Raw genomic sequence first — 17,964 nt, 5'->3', positions numbered from 1 at the left:
CTCAGTTTCTGTTATTTTACTTTCAAAAAACCCCAGACCAAATCCAAATAAATATAAAGTAAAACTAAAAAAAACATTTACAGTGGTACCCCAGGTTACGAACTTAATTCTTTCTAGAGGTCCATTCTTAACCCAAAACTGTTCTTAACCTGAGGCATGCTTTTGCTAATGGGGCCTCCCGCTGCCGCTACACCACCGCCATGCAATTTCCATTCTCATCCTGGGGCAAAGTTCTCAACCCGAGGTGGTACTACCGGGTTAGCAGAGTTTGTAACCCGAAGCACTTGTAACCCAAGGTACCTCTGCACTGGTAATTTTCAAGGAGTCAAATGCTGAGAAAAGCAGAAGAAAGCAGAACGTGAAAACTGGTCCTTTCCCATTATTACCTGATGCAGAAAACAAACAAAACAAAGACAACAAACACATAGTATTCAAGCATGAAAGAAAAAATAGAACATAGACTGTAATTCTGTGCACATTGGGCTGCTTAGATTCCATTGATGTAGGCAAGATGTAAACCAGGGGTCAGCAAACTTTTTCAGCAGGGGACCAGTCCACAGTCCCTCAGACCTTGTGGGGGGCCAGACTATATTTTGAAGGGGAAAAACAAATTCATATGCCCCACAAATAACCCAGAGATGCATTTTAAATAAAAGCACACATTCTACTCATGTAAAAACACGCTGATTCCCAGATAGCCCGTAGGCCGGATTTAGAAGGCGATGGGGCCAGCCCTGGCCCCCGGGGGCCTTAGTTTGCCTACCCATGATGTAAACATTCCCACTGTGCATGAATGCAGTCATAGAAAGTTTTTTTAAAAAAAACATTCACATTCAATTTGCACTGTAGGTTCCCCAATCCTACTCAATATTACTGTATTTCCGGTTGAACCTACTTGTAATAGGGTTTTCATATTAATAGACAGTTAACTTATTAAAAGCTATTGTAATCCCAGTTGCAAAGTCTTGAGCTTTGCAATGCCATGTGCAAGTTTTCAAGATTGGACATAGTGATAAAAAGGTGTAGCTTTAGAAGAGGAAGGCTGGCCAGCATGTGTGGAACAATATCTTCTAGGATTCAGAGGCTCCTACTTCAAAACAAGAGATAATGCAGCACATATTTGGGAACTAAAGTTACAACTTGTCAGAAACGATTTTAAAAAGTTTCACATATGAGTACAGGACAGAAAATATTTTTCAGTTACTTGGGAAACTTCTCCTTCAGCTAGATTTGGTAAATATCGGACAAGCAAAATCCATGCCGAGAAATTTCAAGTTATATGTCTTATAGATTATAGACTTTAAGCAAATTATAAAAGTGTAAATTAGGTCATGGTTGGCTCAGACAGTTTATTTTAGTACACTAGTCCATAGTAATTGAATCCATTTAAAATAAATCTGCCTTGAAATATGATACTGTGAATGACAAAGCCATTTTAATAAATATAAAAAGTCAGGATCACTCTCTATTCAGGTCAGTGGGGCAGAATGCCTTGCATCAGGACTGCCTGTGAACCAGAGGGTTTGGTAACTACTAGCCAAATTATTTCCATATGTGTGGTCTCAGTACCGTAAGGCAAAAATGTGACTTTAGACAATTAAAATGTTAAGTAACATGTATGACTGCTTGGCAGCATTGCCAAAGTATATCGCTAGTTGAATCTCTAATTGTTCACATTTAGGCAGAATATACATTACACCAGTAAAATGTTTTAGCAAGGAGACAAATCAAGATAATGTTATCTATTTGAGAGGAACTCCGCTGTCTGTTCCATCTGGAAAGCTTATCTCCCCTTTGATTTTTGTTCTACTTGTATATATTGCCTCCCATATTCATCCCTGTCATTCTTGCAGTCCTAATTTAACATTTGGGAATTTGTGGTTTACCAAAGTCCTAACCCAAGCAAATCTTCTAACTTTCAGTATCTTTCCTATAATGTACCTCTTGCCTTGACACTCTTTCAGCGATGTAATTAAGTAACTTTTGTGCAGAGAAAGTCATGCAGCATGATCTTCTTACAGTGATATAAATTACAGAGATGGTGATTCTCAGCCCCTATTTATGCTGTTGCAGTCCCATTGAATTAATGGCATTCCATCAATGCAAGTTATCTTAGGGCAAAACTAGACATGGTAATGCAGTTTGGTTGTGCACAGCTGTTTTTTCTTCAACTAGTAGCCAGCACAGTGGGACTGCGAAATAGCATGGTGCACTTTGGTTCTCTGCTCTTGTTGTAGTTCTGATTGGAATTGACTGCTTTACCTCCTATTTGTAATGGAAGAAAAGTTCCAATTGATTCCCATTGTGAGTAGCAGGCATGGGATGGGGGTTGCAGGGGGACTGTGGTGAAGGCAAAGGGTTAAAGCCTTCTCACTCACTCACACACACACCACAATCTTGATCTGTCTTGAGGGTCCAATGTAGCATCTACTAGTTAAAGGGGGGGCGAAACAGCTGCACAGAACTAAAGTATATTACAAACTTCACATCAGTTTGGCTTGTTTATCCAATTTTAGCAATAAGGTTATTCTTCCATTGATGGGAAGGCAGGAAATAGTGTCATAATATTATGTTGCTCCAATCATCCTGTTTGCCTCATATCATTGCTGTTTAATTTATGAGCTATTGCTCCGACAAGTTAGAAGTTAACATGTCAGGAAATGCACAGCCCTGAAAATTTATTGTGCTCCAACCAGACAAAAGCCACTTTCCAAAGCAAACTGAATTAAGACTCAGTGGCTCATTTATAACATTTTTGGGCGCTGTTCTCTTCCGTTGTGGGGTCGGGGGGGGCGGAGTATGTTTGTATTGGATTTTCAACAAATGCAAAATTATTGCCCAGCAGGGAGAAGCCAGTTGAAAAATACAAACAACTCAGAAGAAAGAGGTTCTTCAGGGTTAATAAAGAAACCAGTGCACTAAAACACATTCAAAGAAGGAACTGGCTTCCTGTAAACTCCAGGAGTGTGCCACATTGGATAAAAATATTCGGTTTGGATAGGACTGGATAGATTGCTCGTGTTTCTCCTGAAGTGTCTGTGACACGTAAGGCTGGCACTTAAAGGCACAGTTGTAGTTTTTGTTTTTGTTTTAGCAGCCACATGATACCTAGAAATGTACCTGGTGAAGCTTTTGCTGGCATGGAGTTAAGAGGTGGGAAAAGCATCACTTAGCAATTTAAAGGCATTGACATGGGGCCAGAAAAAAAATATGATGGCAGCTCTAATAAAAAGAAATAATGCAGTCCCTACTGACATCATGTCTAATTTACAACATTTGATAGCAGGATGTAGAGATGATGTGTGCTAAAGTTATGTGAGTAGTATTGCGTGTAAGCCAGTATAGTGCCAAAAGAGCCAAATTCGCAAATAGACCATGACCAGTCACATTCCCATGATGGCTATTATAAAGCTGATTTTATAATATTTACATACTTTCTTCATTCCTAAGTACTTGGCTTCTTGCAGCTGTGACACTGCTTCCTTCGATCATACTGTAGGTGTAGACATCTTGTACTATTACTGCATCTCACTTAACGTTGGGAGAAACACAAGTGCTTTTACTAGCTCCACCTGAAACAGTAAGGAATTGGGACTTTCAGGCCCTAATCCCAACTGCAGTGCTATTGATAACTGTGTAACAGCACTTCTCATCAGATGCTATAAGCCAGGGCTGGGAAACCTTTCAGCCTGCAGAAGTTGTTGGACTTCAATTCTTATCAGCTCTAGTCAGCATAGTCAGGGATGATGGGAGTTATATTGCTGCAGTATCAGTGGAGGGTGGACAGAGGTTCCCCAGCTCTGCTCTCAACTTTTGCCACCATTCCCAGTGGCGTAGCGTGGGGGGTGCAGGGGGGGGCGGCCGCACCGGCCGCAACATCTGGGGGTTAGGGTTAGGGGGCGCAAATCCACGGGTTAGGGGGTGCAAATCCACAAGTTAGGGGGCGCAAATTACTTGCCTTGCCCTGGGTGCTGACAACCCACGCTACGCCACTGACCATTCCCACTCATTGGATTGCATTTTACTGGGGGCTGCTATTAATAATATGTCTGGTGATGCTTGTTTTCTTGTCGTATTTGCCATGCTTTGATTAGCAATCCAAAGAAATGAAACATTACCCAAAGAGACACACCTCTTCTAATCAAGCGGTCAGCTCTTCTGGCCAACAGAGAGGCAACTTATGTGATTCCAAGCCTCTTCTCCTATGTTATTTCATTTTATTTATTTCTCTGAATATTTGCACCCTGCCTTTTTTCTCAGATGGGCCCCTAAGGCAATTTGTAATCCATTAAAAGCAAACAATAAAATGCAAAAGTACAATAACTAATAAAAAGTAGTAACTTCTAAAATTGGAACCAATGAAACACATCCTTGCAGGGGAACAGAAACTCAGCCCAGACTAAAGGTCTGGCAAAACAGAAGAATGATTTTGCAGCTTGCAAGGTACAGTCATTAAATAATGGCCCAATCTGGCCTCCTGGAGAGGGAGTTCCATTAACAGGGCAATTCAGCTGAGAATGTTGTGTATTGTACTGTGTACTGTGGATTAGCTTAAATACAGTGGGCCACAGGACAAGGCCTCTGGTGAAATATACAGTTTGTGAGCATGTTAATGTGGAAGAAGACAGTCCATCAAAAAATCTGCCCCCAAATGGTTTAAAGACTTTGTATGTAATAATCAGCACTTCAAACTGGAGTCTAGAAATGACTTGGCAGACAGATTGAACAATGTTGCAGCCTTTAGTATTTTACTCTGGGATAAAGAATGACATTTATTGACGTGAATGTTCAGGAGAATACTTTTAGCTAATATAAAGAACTGTTGACATGTTTCCCTTGAAGAATAAGAAGTAATTACTCTTGAATGAGCTGAGTGATAAATTGCAGTTACCTTTCACACAGGTATGTGCCATGCTAAAGGCACAGAAGTGTGCCTGTTTTAAAAAAGTTGGCAACTGGTGGTGTGAACTGTATTCCATAACAATATCACACCTAATTTACAACAGTTAATATAGCTTGGGGCTGAGATAAAGTGTGCTAATGCTGTGTTTCTGACAACAATGCAAAGCTGCATAGGCAAATCCACAAATATCTCACAGCCAGCATGTAGACAAGATTATGATAGTAGACTTCAATGAGTAGCAGTAGGGGATTTAAACAAAAAAAACCACACCACACCCTTACCCATCCAAAGCACATGTGTTGGGGGTGCACGGGCTTGCCCCATTCCTCTTCCATTGAAGCATCCTGTGTATACATTATCTGAGTGGCATGGAACTGCATGGAAGTAGCTCCCTTGCATAAGTGTGCATCAGTTCATGGTCCCCTCCCAAGAAGTGGTACAAGTGAAACCCAAAGGCACAATCACCTGGGAGGATTGCACAATAAAGTTCTCCTGTGGAGGACGTAGTACGTAAGCAGAAGACCTACCCTAGGTTGGGCTGTGAGGTGCATTTATTGTGTTGCTTCCATTCCTGTACTTCATTGCAAAATTAACCTGTTAGCCGTACATTGTTGATCAATCAGTTAAGGATGGCATGCCATGCAGAGAGTGCATGAATGTGATTTTGCTTTAGGGGAAGTGCTTCTCAGATCTCCTCTTCCAATTTTCCTCCACAAAACAGCAGCCCAGACATGTAGTCATTTTCCTGAGGCCTGATCCAAAAGCCATCAAAATTAAGATTTCCCCTCTGTGTATTGTTTGAAGTTACTGGCTTAGGAAGGGGGTGGGCCTGTGTACTGTTACCAAGATGAAACAGTAAAACTTTCCAGTAGTGTATGTCTAACAAGTTTGTATCGCTAAGCTAGTCCAAAACAGAGATACTCCCTTCCCATGTTGCTTTTCCTTTCTCCATTAGCTGCTTCCTTCCAGTTTTCCATTCCATTCTATGGCAATCTTCTTCTTGACCTATGCCATACACCCTTGTTTCTCTTACTGTTTTCTCATTCCAGAAATCCATTGAGAATAAATCATGAGTCACAAGAGAGAAAAGTTCTCTTTCAGTAGTCTTTGTGGCAAGCAAGTGTGAGGCTTAAGGTTATTTTACTTGCTTTTTTGTTGCTATGTTACTCCTAAAGTATTTTAACTTTTTTCCACTCAATACTGCAGAGATGTATAACTCTGCAGAGGACAATGAAAGCTGCTACGTTTTGCACTAGGTTTCAGTGCTGGACTATTATTATTATTATTAATTTATTTATATCCGCCCATTGCTGGGTTTCCCCAGCCACTCTGGGCGGCTCCTAACCAAATATTAAAAACACAATACAGCATTAAACATTAAAAACTTCCCTAAACAAGGCTGCCTTCAGATGTCTTTTAAAAGTAAGATAGTTGCTTATTTCCTTGACATCTGATGGGAGGGTGTTCTACAGGGCAGGTGCCACTACTGAGAAGGCCCTCTGCCTGGTTCCCTGTAACCTCATTTATTGCAGTGAGGGAAGTGCCAGAAGGCCCTCGGCACTGGACCTCAGTGTCCAGGCTGAACAATGGGGGTGGAGACGCTCCTTCAGGTATACAGGACCAAGGCCGTTTAGGGCTTTAAAGGTCAGCACCAACACTTTGAATTGTGCTCGGAAATGTGTAAGATGTCCATGTATATTGCATTAGTTACTGGACAAATACATATTGGGTCTAGCTCTTCCCAAGCTGTTGCTGAGGTGTTCTGCCTACCTGTGATCCTAAACATACTCCTTAGCACTTTGACTTCCAATACAAATACTTCTTTCCATGCATGACTGTGCCAGTCAAGAGGTTGGAACTCCCTCCTTAGCAATGCTTAACCTGGTATTAAGCAGGATATCTTTCAGGCAGGCAGCAAATATAATCTTACTCACCTTTGTACCTGTATATTGGAACCCAAACAGAAAAAGGTTTAGGAAGGTATGACCCAAAGAGAATAGCCAAAAGTATTACAAGAATAAACATTGTAGTTCTTGGTATACATGATAAAAGAATGGACAGATATCATTGATTTATGAAGGTGGTTTTCACAGCAATATTTAAAGGCCACTGTTGGATAGATCTAGGATTTACTGCACAGTCCTATGTATATCTAGGGGTGGGGGAGAAATTCAGTTTGCTAAGAATTTTAATGGAAAATTAACCTAATTTGCAGTTTCAGAAACAAAATGCCAACTGAAACATAACTATCCTTTGAAATTTACACTTCTCCAAATTTTGCAGTGCAGTCAGTTTATGGGAGTGTTATACACTCATAACTGTTCTGTTGAAATAAGAGTGATGTGCAGTGCAATCCTATACATCGTGACTCAGGAGCCCCATTGAGTTCAGTGGGACTTACCTTCAGTATTTTACCGTATTTTTCTCTGTATAAGTTGCCCCCATGTATAAGATGATCCCTATTTATTTTAACCCAAAATTAAGAAATTAAGTTGTTTAGCTTTGGGGGGGGGGAGGTCACTTCCTCCAATCGCCCACCCACCTGCCTGCCACTGCCGATCACTTGCCACAGCCACTGCTGATCGCACACCTTGCAGTGGCCACCAATTGTCTGCTTGCTCGCCACCACCAACAGCCCACCCGCCCACTTGCTGCAGCCGCCAATCATCTACCCGCCTCACCACAGCCACCAATCGCCTGCCCAATTGCCACAGCCACAGCCAATTGTCAGCAGGCCTTACTGCAGCCACCAGTCACCCACCAATCGCCGCTGCCAATCTCCTGCTTGCTGCTGCCATTAATTGCACATCCCCCCTCTGCATTCACTATCCATGTGTAAGACGACACCCAATTTTTGCCTAATTTTTTTAGCAAAAAGCATTGTCTTATACACGGAAAAATACAGTATGTTCTATAAATACTCAACAAAAGTATCTTACTACTTCCCAAATCCAACTCCCTCCAACTTTGGCTGCTCTTGACAATACTTTCCTTCTTTTTCATCTCAGGCATTAGTATTAGTATTTTGAGTCCTGTGAAATATAGGCAGGTTTTACTAAAACATATGAAAATTTAAGCCACAAAAGTATGTAAGGAAAGAGTATTCCGTTTACAAGCTGCTGATCTAGCCTGTACTATCAGAGCTGTATCTCAGTAGGACCTTAGTTTCTTCCAAAAATAGAAGTCAGCTTGTGATAGGAGTTAAGTGATGCCATTGTGCTCCTTCCTTTAGGGCTGTCAAAATTATTTCAAGCTGGTTATAATGTCTGTGTGTTTATAATCTCCAGCCCCCTCCATATCAACTGCTTCCTAATTTCTCTTTTTTTTATAATATTTTTATTAAACAATTTTTATATTAATGCAAACAAAACATACATAAACAAACAACAAACAATAACAGAACAAAAAACAAGTACCATTTCATATCCTAATTTCTTTAACCTTTCTTCCTCGACTTCCTCTTGCCTCCCGTTTCTGTATTCCAAATTCTTGTAATTATTCAGCGAATCTTTCCCTTATTTTACTATAAATTTATGTTAATCATCCTTATTCTCTTTGTCTTAACCATTACTAATAGTAACCATTTATTTTAATCCAACATCATTTTAACTGTCATTAATTTTGTAATATTTCTTTAAATAGTCCTTGAACTTTTTCCATTCTTCTTCCGCCGCTTCTCTTCCCTGGTTTCGGATTCTGCTCGTCATTTCTGCCAAGCCCATGTAGTCCATCACCTTCATCTGCCATTCTTCCAGTGTGGGTAGATCCTGTGTCTTCCAGTACTTTGCAGTTCCTAATTTCTCACTGGTTTACAAAAGTACACGAGTTTAAATGGCAAAATACATGTAATGGCCAAGCTTTTCTGTTATAAACAAGGCAATCTGGAAAATATTAATTTAAAAAATAAAGTAAAAATCAGTTGTCAGTCTTCAGGTATCATCAACCTGTCCTTTACCCTTCAGCAGTGAATGTCTAATCACTCTCTCTAGGACACTGATAATAGTGTGAGCAGGATTTCTTCCCTGCCTCAGTTGGAACGTGCATCTTATCTTGTGCTATCGCAAGTCTTGTGTCAATAATACAATGCCTTGGAACATATTTTGTTTTTCCTGAACTAATTGCAGGAACTGAGGAGTCTAAAAAAGAAACAATTTTCACTCTCCCACCCCACCCAAGACATGTCATAATTGGAATGGAAATTGCCCTCCCCAGTGTAACTAAGGACCTTAGAAAAAAGTTCCCGTTGGTGCCAATGGGACTTGTCCCCATCAAAGCTCCTAGTCACATAGGGGTGGGGTGGGTTGGGGGCAGAGGGCAACTCCATTCTGATAGCTGTTGGAAAGCAAAGTTCTGACATCAGGCGGATAAGACCTGGAATCAACTCCCTGATCAACCCTTAAACTGACCACATGGCATTGAATATGGCATATAATTTGTCTATCTCACCCCAGAAGAGGGATGAGGGAACAAGAGGGAATCAAAGTGCCATTTTGTACCCGGGTTGACTTACTCTCTTTGCATTCTCCCTCACACACCCTTCAGCCTAATTTACCACACGAAGTCTTTGAGGGGGGAAATGGAATACATGCTGCCCTGAGCTCCTTAAAGGTGCCCTACATACAGTACAAATAATGTGTAATCTGAAACCTTTAAATGCTAATATTGTGCTTTTGCAGAATTAATTTGGGAATCATGTGTGTGCCTGTGTGTGTATTCACACAGCATGAACCACTTTTAGTGTTGTTTTTTTAATTCTGACAAGTCCATATATAATGGAGGAATTGGCATAAGATCATGTCTGTTCAGTTATATATCTTGAACCAATTATTCCAGATTAGTGAGGGAGGTTTGTTTTAATGCCTTATTAAATATTCCTTAAAGTGCATATAAAATGACCAGACAAGAGGAAAAATGTTTATGAAGCTTTTGCAGTGAATAGCCATGGCAATATAATGATACCAGACTGTAACCATGACCATCTGTTTTGCTGTCTAATTAATACTGACTTGCAGTAGATTGGAATATGGATTTTCCATCAGGCTTTGCCTAATTGCTGCTCTGCAGCTACATCACTGCACATTGTGCTGACATTCTATGTTTGTGCACATCCTCACTGTAAACATGGCCTGCAGGTTCCGAGTCCTGATCTTTCCCCTACACATTCCCCTATATTTAGTGGAAGGTATAACAGTGCACCCATGGGATGCGGGTGGTGCTGAGTTCTAAACCACTGAGCCTCTTAGGCTTGCCAATCAGAAGGTCAGCGGTTCAAATCCCCACGAAGGGGTAAGTTCCCGTTGCTTGGTCCCAACTCCTGCCAACCTAGCACACCAAAAGTGCAAGTAGATAAATAGGTACCGCTCTGGCAGGAAGGTAAACGACAATTCCGTGCTCTGCTCTGGTTGTGCCAGAAGCAGCTTAAGTCATGCTGGCCACACGACCCGGAAAAACTCTCTGCGGACAAACGCCGGCTCCCTCGGCCTGTAAAGCGAGATGAGCGCTGCAACCCCAGAGTCGTTCACGACTGGACTTAACTGTCAGGGGTCCTTTACCTTTACCTTTTTATAACAGTGCAAGGATTACATGCAGTGCTGGCCGAAGACATTTTGCTGCCTGAAGTGGAGCAAAAATCTCCTTAATCCTACTAGGGCCAAACACTTTAGTATCACAGCAGGGCAGGGCAGGATCAGTGCTGGCTTTTGTTTGTTTCAGAATTTATCAGAATTCAGAAAATATCTGAATATAAAACATAGATAATAAAATAGTATTAAAACACATAAATCAACAAGAATTAAAAACTATCTGATTTGAGAAGGCTTCTGAGAAAAGAAAAGTTTTCAACAGATATTGAAAACACTAACCAATATTGGGGTTGCTTCACTTTTGAAGAAAGGGAATTACAGAGAGCAGGTGCCACAGTGCTAAGGTCACATCATGCCTTACTGTAAAGGTGTATGTCACCATCAACAGATGCTCCTCCACAAATGTAAATGACTGGGGCAGTTTCTCAGATTCTGTTGTTCAGAATTGCATAGGGCTTTATGCACCGGTAGTATAACCTTGAACCTAGCTTAGTAGCAGATTGGCAGCCAGTGCATCACTATCAACAGAAGTGTCACATGTTCCTGATAAGATGCCCCAGAGAGCAACCATGCAGCAGTATTTTGTACTATCTGCAGCTTCCCAATCAAATGCAAGTGCAGACAAAAGATGGTATTTCTTCACACAGCCATGAGGACTATGCTGCCTTCACAGTCATAGGTAGTGTGCTTCTGAATGCCACTGGCTGGAGACCGCAGGAGGGGTACATGCTATTGTACTCTAGTCCTGCTTGCAGGCTTCCCATTGGCCACTGTGAGAAGAAGATACTGGACTAGATGGGCCATTGGCCTGACCCAAGAAGCTCTTATTTTCTTAAGGGCAGCCTGATGTAAAGTGCATTAAAGTAATCCAGTCTAGAGGTTACCACTACATGGATCACTGTTGCCTAGCTATCCCTGTCCAGGAACAGTTGTAGCTAGCATACCAGCTAGTGTCCTAGTGACTAAAGACACTTGAGCCTTCAGTGACAATGCTGAATCTAGGAGTCCCCCCAAGTTACACACCTATTCTTTCAGGGGGGAGTGCAATCCCATTCAGAGCAAGCAACTGACCAATTTCCCAGACCTGGAAACTACTTGCCCACATGGCCTTTTGTCTTACCTGGATTTAATTTCAGTTTATTGGCTCTCATCCAGACAATTATTATTGAGACTAGGGATTAATTTGTGACTTGCATGGCACCTCCTGATTCAGATGCTACAGACAAAGATCTATGTGTCATCCGTGTACTAATGAAACTGTGCTCCAAATAACTCCTCATGACCAACTCCAGTGGCCTCTTATAGATGTAGCATAGGGGACAAAGTAGTGTCCTGTGGCACCCTACAAAACAACTCCCAGCAGCCCAAAGGGCAATTGCCCATGCCCTGGAATCAGTCCTGTAGGTAGGAGAAGCAGAGCCAGTGTAACACAGTATTCTGCACTCCCATCTCACTGAGCCAATCCAGTAGAATACTGTGGTCAATGGTATCAAAGGTCACTGAGAGATCAACAGGGTCACACCCCCCATCTCTCTCCCTGTATATATGTACAGGCCTGAATTCAGATTGAAATGAATCTAGAAAATCAGTCTCATCCAAGAGTGCCTGCAGCTATGCCCTGACCACCCTCTATGATACCTTTCCCCAGAAAAGGTGTATCAGCAACAGGGTGACAGTTGTGAAGAACCCCAAAAGGGCATTTCACCATAGATATTATGAATGGTTAAAAAGGAAAACCACTCAAAGAGGAATGAAATTAATGCTGTATTTATGTTTGACAATAAAATGTTTGAAATCTGGCCCATACTTCTAGAAAAGGTAGATTTTCACTTGCTGTGCAGGCGAATACCTGTAGATGCTTTGTTTTCGTTATCAAACCCACTCAAATATCTCTTGCATCAAATTTCTAGTTATTCCCATCCTCCCCCACAATTTACCCCAGGACAATAAGATTATCATCATAATTAAATATTTGCATATTACTATTTGCCTGGCTCAGGAAGCAGGATCAGTTTCCAGCTCATGCTCTTAGTCAGAAAATAAGCAACTTAATTTGTTTTGTTTAACCATCACAGCTCCTTTAATAAGAAAAATACCACCATGGTTCCCTCCACAACCCCTCTGAGGTTCTGATCCAACTAAAACGAGTCACTTCTAAAATCCAATGAGAACATTTAAACTAAGTTTTTCCCAACTAAATTTTCCCATTGTTTCGAATGGGACATGCAGCACAATCCTGCACATGTTTACTCAGAAGTAAGTTCCATTGTGTTTAGTGGGCCTTACTCCTAGGTAAGTATGTATAGGATTGCAGTCTTAGTCACATGCAGACTTACTCAGAAGCCCCACGATGCTCAGTTTCATCAAATATGAGTTAATCGTACTCATATTTGTATAAAACTTTCAAGTGCAACCCAAAATGGTACATACCCTCTCCCTACCTGTCCTTTGTTCTCTGCCATGTCGGTTATTTATATTTAGCTCCTGATCCAGTATGAAACTCAGCACCTCTCAGAAATGGCAAGAACTTGCTAAATTCCTCCATCACCAATCTCTGATGATATATTTGGGTTTTCTTTACAATATAAGATACTTCAGCTCATACAGAAGAGCCCTCCTGGATCATTGTGAATAGAAAAGTTTTTGCTGTGCCCAGTTAATTGATGAATCAGCAGGTATATTGCCATCCATCTGTCTGCAGATTGCCAGCAAGTGATCTACAAACAGTTTGTTGAGTTGTGAAACACATTTGCTCCTCACAAGCATTGGCAGACAAGCTTGACATCACTGATGATCAGAATGACACTTAAATGCTTTTTTTTAAAAAAAAAACTACTATAGAAACATGAGTACTACAGCACACTATATTTTAGCTGCCTTTGAAAAGTGATTGAAAACTGCAACTGTCCTAGAATGTGGCCGCCAAGTTAATAAATGAACCTGGCCACTTACCAGCAATACTAGTTGAAGGTTAGTTTCTAGTAGGAGTGTGCATCAGACCCAGACAAGCCCTGAATCCCAAATTGAAGTGGGACATTTTAGACAGAGTTGAGGCTTGGCCAAAGCAGGGTCTCTCTGAAGTGCCCCAACTGAAGCAGAGCTCTACACAGTAGTTCGGGACCATTTAACTTTAGGGACCTTTAAAAAACTGTGAAGATAGGCTTAACTTTTTGCAGACACACTTTCATCCTGTGAAAGTAGGGGTGACTTTTATGCCAGGCTGGAGGGACAGGAGTTGGATAACTCTTTTGTGATTGACAGCTTCTAATCAGAGGGAATGGTTGTACCAAGTCTCTTCCACCAGTATTTTGGCACAGTAATATATCACCATGTTCTTTTTCCCAGGCTGATGAGGAACCATTAATGAGTACTTTTTGGGTTTGGTCAGTCAACCAGCTACAAAGCCACCTAAGAGTTACCTTGTTCAACCCACATTTTACTAACTTCCTCACAATAATATGCTGGGGGACTTTGTCAAGAGGCTTACTGAAATCAAGAGGCTTACTGAAATCAAAAGGCTTACTGAAATCCACAGCATTTCCCTGATCCACCAAGTTTGTAATTCCATCAGAATATAACTCAGAGTGGACTGACCTTGAACAGTAGCCACAGAATGTTGACTATCAGTTGGGAAACAGAAGTGGAGGACAGGGATAGGAGTATCCCATATGCAAGTGTGTGACTGACTAGAATCCTGAAAAGGAGTTCTCAGTACTGCATTGATTTGTTACAGGGTTCTATTTGTGTAGTTGTGATACTCTTTCTTGCATTACATATGGCATCATATCAGCATGTGAGGTATTTCCTACATGTTTAATTGTGGTCTGTCTAGATAAACTGCATACTTTACATCAAAGCATGAAACCATGTAAAAGTAAAGCTGTTACTATACAGAGGGAAGCAAAAAAAAAAAAAAGATTATTTAATTATGCATCAGCTTCCTTCAGCCTAAATGCCTGGAGCAAAGTAAGTGAATCATACATATCACTTTTGCTCTGCTGGCAGCACATTTGATGTGATATCTTAGAGTCACTTTGCATTGAGCAAAAGTGGGAGTTCCCTCTGCTCAGCAGAAAGTGTTAGCTATAAAACTTTGGAGTAATATAATTTGGAGTCTATTGCTTTTATTTATTTCATTTCTGGTTACGCCAAATAGCAACTTGTCCTTGCTATGATATTATTGATAGGAATGTGAGCATGTATCTGCCTTAAAATAGAGTAAGTAAATTGTGTAATATGTAAACCTGGCTACCATGATCAAAGACAACAAGGGATAGTACACAACTGTATCCACAAATAAAGTGGACTTTTATTTATGCATCTCCCAGATATTTGCCAGAAAGTTGGCGGACCCTCTGGAGTAGATTGGAGGGCACGAGGATTCCATGGAGGAATGAATGGGGAAGTCTGCTCACATGACATTGGATATCACCTATGGGTTTCCAAGAAGCATACCAGCATGTTTTGAGAAATCAGAAAGCAGAGCTATATCATATTGTTTCTACCTGTGGTCATAGGTTTGTCACAGTAACCCTAAGTGGTCTCTTGACATAGAACTGAAAACCTTTCCTTAGCTTATTTCAATTTCAGTCTGTGACTTTTGTAGTTATTTATGTTCTCAGGGACATAAGATGGACACAGGAAATGATGGACAGATACGAATTGGAGATATAGTTATTCTTGATTCTCTGGAATATGTGGGTGGCTTTTGTTACCATTCACCATGGCATCCTTCTGAGCTATCTTGTCTGCATTGGACTGTGAAGTCCTGTGTTTCAGTGGCTCTGGTCCTTTTTGTCTGGTTGGTCTCAGAAAGGGATGCTGTTTCCCATAAACATTGGCATGTGGACCCCCACAGTGATCCATCTTCTCCCCCGTGCTATTCAACATGTACATGAAATTGCTGCATGAAGTTAGAGCTTTGGGAGGTTGATGATACATGTCTCTATCTCTCTTCTCCATTTGATCAGAGGGAGTGGGCAGGTTAGGTCCTAAAGCAGAGCTGGAACACAGTGATGGGCTAGCTGAATCTGAATCCAGAGAAGATGGAAGAACTGTTGCTTAGAGTTTCTGTTGATCCAGGGATAATTGCACAGACGGTGGCTATGTACACACAACATTTTGTTCCAGAATTGATGGAGACTGAATACTTTTTTTCCCTTTGTAGTCCACAAACAATCTAGATCTATTGCATATGTTTCCATTGAAATGTGCTTATTGAGAAACTGGTTTCATTTAGAAAATAAAAGCTCATTGCAGATTCATTCTGTATTACCCTACAGTGTGCCCATTTGAAAACAAATAGAGACACTCATGTCTAATGATGTTGTGGGTGGCCTTTTACCAAGATCACAATCACCACTTCCTACTTCATTCACTTGGGGCATATGCAGGGAGGAAAAGATGTGGATAACCTAATCAAAGAGAGGGTTTTCAAACACATATCAAATAACCACTCCCATCCTTATAGATGGTAGGGTCTAGAATCAGTATAGATTGAAAGCAGTACGTTGAGAACAAACCATAGTCTGTCATGTTTTGATTTGCCTTGATTGCATTTGAGAAAGCTAATATTTTTCTGATTTGGAGAGTATATCATAACAAAAGTTGTTGAATTTTTAAAACATTGCATTTTGTTACTTAGAAATTTCCACTATTCATAGGAGTTCTTTTTTATGCTAGCTGGATATTAGGACTATTGCCATTGACAACACTGTTGTTTCAGTATAAGTAAATAGGTAGTTTTCCCCAGAGTTAATGATATCACATTGAGGGATGTGATATCATTAACACTGGGCACACAATGAATTACAAGTAGTACTCTGTAATATTAAAGCTCTGCATTTGAGCAATGCTATTAATGATGTCAAATCCTGCCCATCATGTGGACCTTAACCCTCAGTAGGAAGAGTTCCAGGATTCCCTGTAGATTAGTATGAGCATATCTCAGGCTCTGATTTCTGGCCAGAGCCTAGTTCAGTTTGGAAGTATACAAGTCCTTCTTTCCAAACAAAGTAAATGGTAACATCAGCTACTATCTGGCCAGCCTGTGCTCTGAATTCAAAGAAGAGTGTGTTCTATGAGGTGGAGCTTGGTTGTGTTCAGAGCCTCTTGTTGCAGTGCAGCTGTGTGACATAATAGTATCTCGGGACATGTCTGCAAAGTAATTTCACTGCAAAGTGAAAGAAGACAAAGCTGAGACTGGGAAGAGGCAGGTAGCTTGTTTCTCATTCCATAAGCATGAATGCTGCCTTGCAAACTTCTTGAACTTATCCTATGATCCACCCAAATCTCCTATCTTTGATATGTACAGACAAGAACAAGCTGAAGTCTTCTGTGATTGTGGACCATGGTATCTGATGCACATTGGATAACCTTCAAAACTATTGTGCAGATGCATCTTTAGTCAGATTGTTGTTTTTTTCTATTCTCTTTCATAGAACCATAATCAAAGATGGAAGAGACCTCAAAGATCATGTAATCCAATCCCCCCACCGATGCAAGACACTCACTACTACAGCATTGCTGGTAGGTGGTCATCCAGGCTCTGCTTAAAAAAAAACCCAACTATAACAAAGGAGAGTCTACCACCTTCTGAGGCAGCCTGTTCCACTGTCAATCAGCTTGTGCCACCGGGAAGTTTTTCCTAATATTTACTCTAAATACTTTTGCTTGTCATTTGAATCCATTGGTTCATGTCCCACCATCTGAAGCAACTGAAAACAAATTAGCTCCATCATCGGTGGAAGTTTCTGCAGGTTATGAAGCGCAGAGAGGAAAACACTAGTTACACAATTTGATTTCAGGACAGACTAGCACTTACTAACTGGAAAATATTTGTTTAGGTTCTGGAGAATGTGACTGCTTTTTCAGTTCTGTGTTAAAAGACTATTTAGGTAGATACATCCTGTGTTAGTATTTGTAACACATAAATAACACTACATATTAGCAGCAACCTTAATGTGACCTCTCCTCTCAAATGATTCTTTGCAAGTTCATTTGCAAACTATATTCTGTCAAATCCCTTTCCATTTTGAAAGGCCTGAACATAGGCCAGATAAAGTCAGAACTAAAAAGATCCCTGTCTTGTGGGAAGTGTTCAGCTTTATTTGCCCCTTCTCAGGCCTAAGACTACAACCCAGAGCTACTTTCCCTCCCTCTGATTAGTACAGCATGCTAAACAACTGAATATCAGAGATAAAACCCTCTGCTGAGCAGTGCACAAGATTCCAGGGGTCTTGGTACTTAACTAGGGTTTGTGTTTCCTTCAGAAATGAGGCACAATGGATACTACAGTGGTTTATTTACACTATATGGTTTATTTACACATCTCTATAACCTGAGCCTACTTGTGGAAGAAGGTCAGTGCATCAATATTCCAAGAAGTTTCTGTCCCTCTCATAAGATATCAACATATCTCTCTCCAGCATACTGCTTATTACCATCAACCTACCTTTTCTAAAACTCTGGTATTGTCTT

The 17,964-nt window shown here is 40.8% G+C and overlaps 1 protein-coding gene across 2 annotated transcripts in view; it reads left to right on the top strand.

Annotated features, from left to right (window-relative positions):
* NGF (nerve growth factor) overlaps positions 1-17,964 on the top strand; it is a 53,687-nt gene that overhangs the window by 12,010 nt on the left and 23,713 nt on the right. The window contains exon 2 of one of the 2 annotated variants that reach the window (XM_053393599.1): positions 16,926-17,013. The exons of the other annotated variant lie outside the window; for it this stretch is intronic. The gene's annotated coding sequence lies outside the window, so the exon portion shown is untranslated. The remainder of the gene's footprint in view (positions 1-16,925; positions 17,014-17,964) is intronic. 2 annotated transcript variants of the gene reach the window in all.

Source organism: Podarcis raffonei, chromosome 6 (assembly GCF_027172205.1).
Source record: "Podarcis raffonei isolate rPodRaf1 chromosome 6, rPodRaf1.pri, whole genome shotgun sequence".
Taxonomy (NCBI): Eukaryota; Metazoa; Chordata; class Lepidosauria; order Squamata; family Lacertidae; genus Podarcis; species Podarcis raffonei.
Note: the sequence above shows the minus strand (reverse complement) of the source record. Positions and strands in the feature narration are given on the sequence as shown.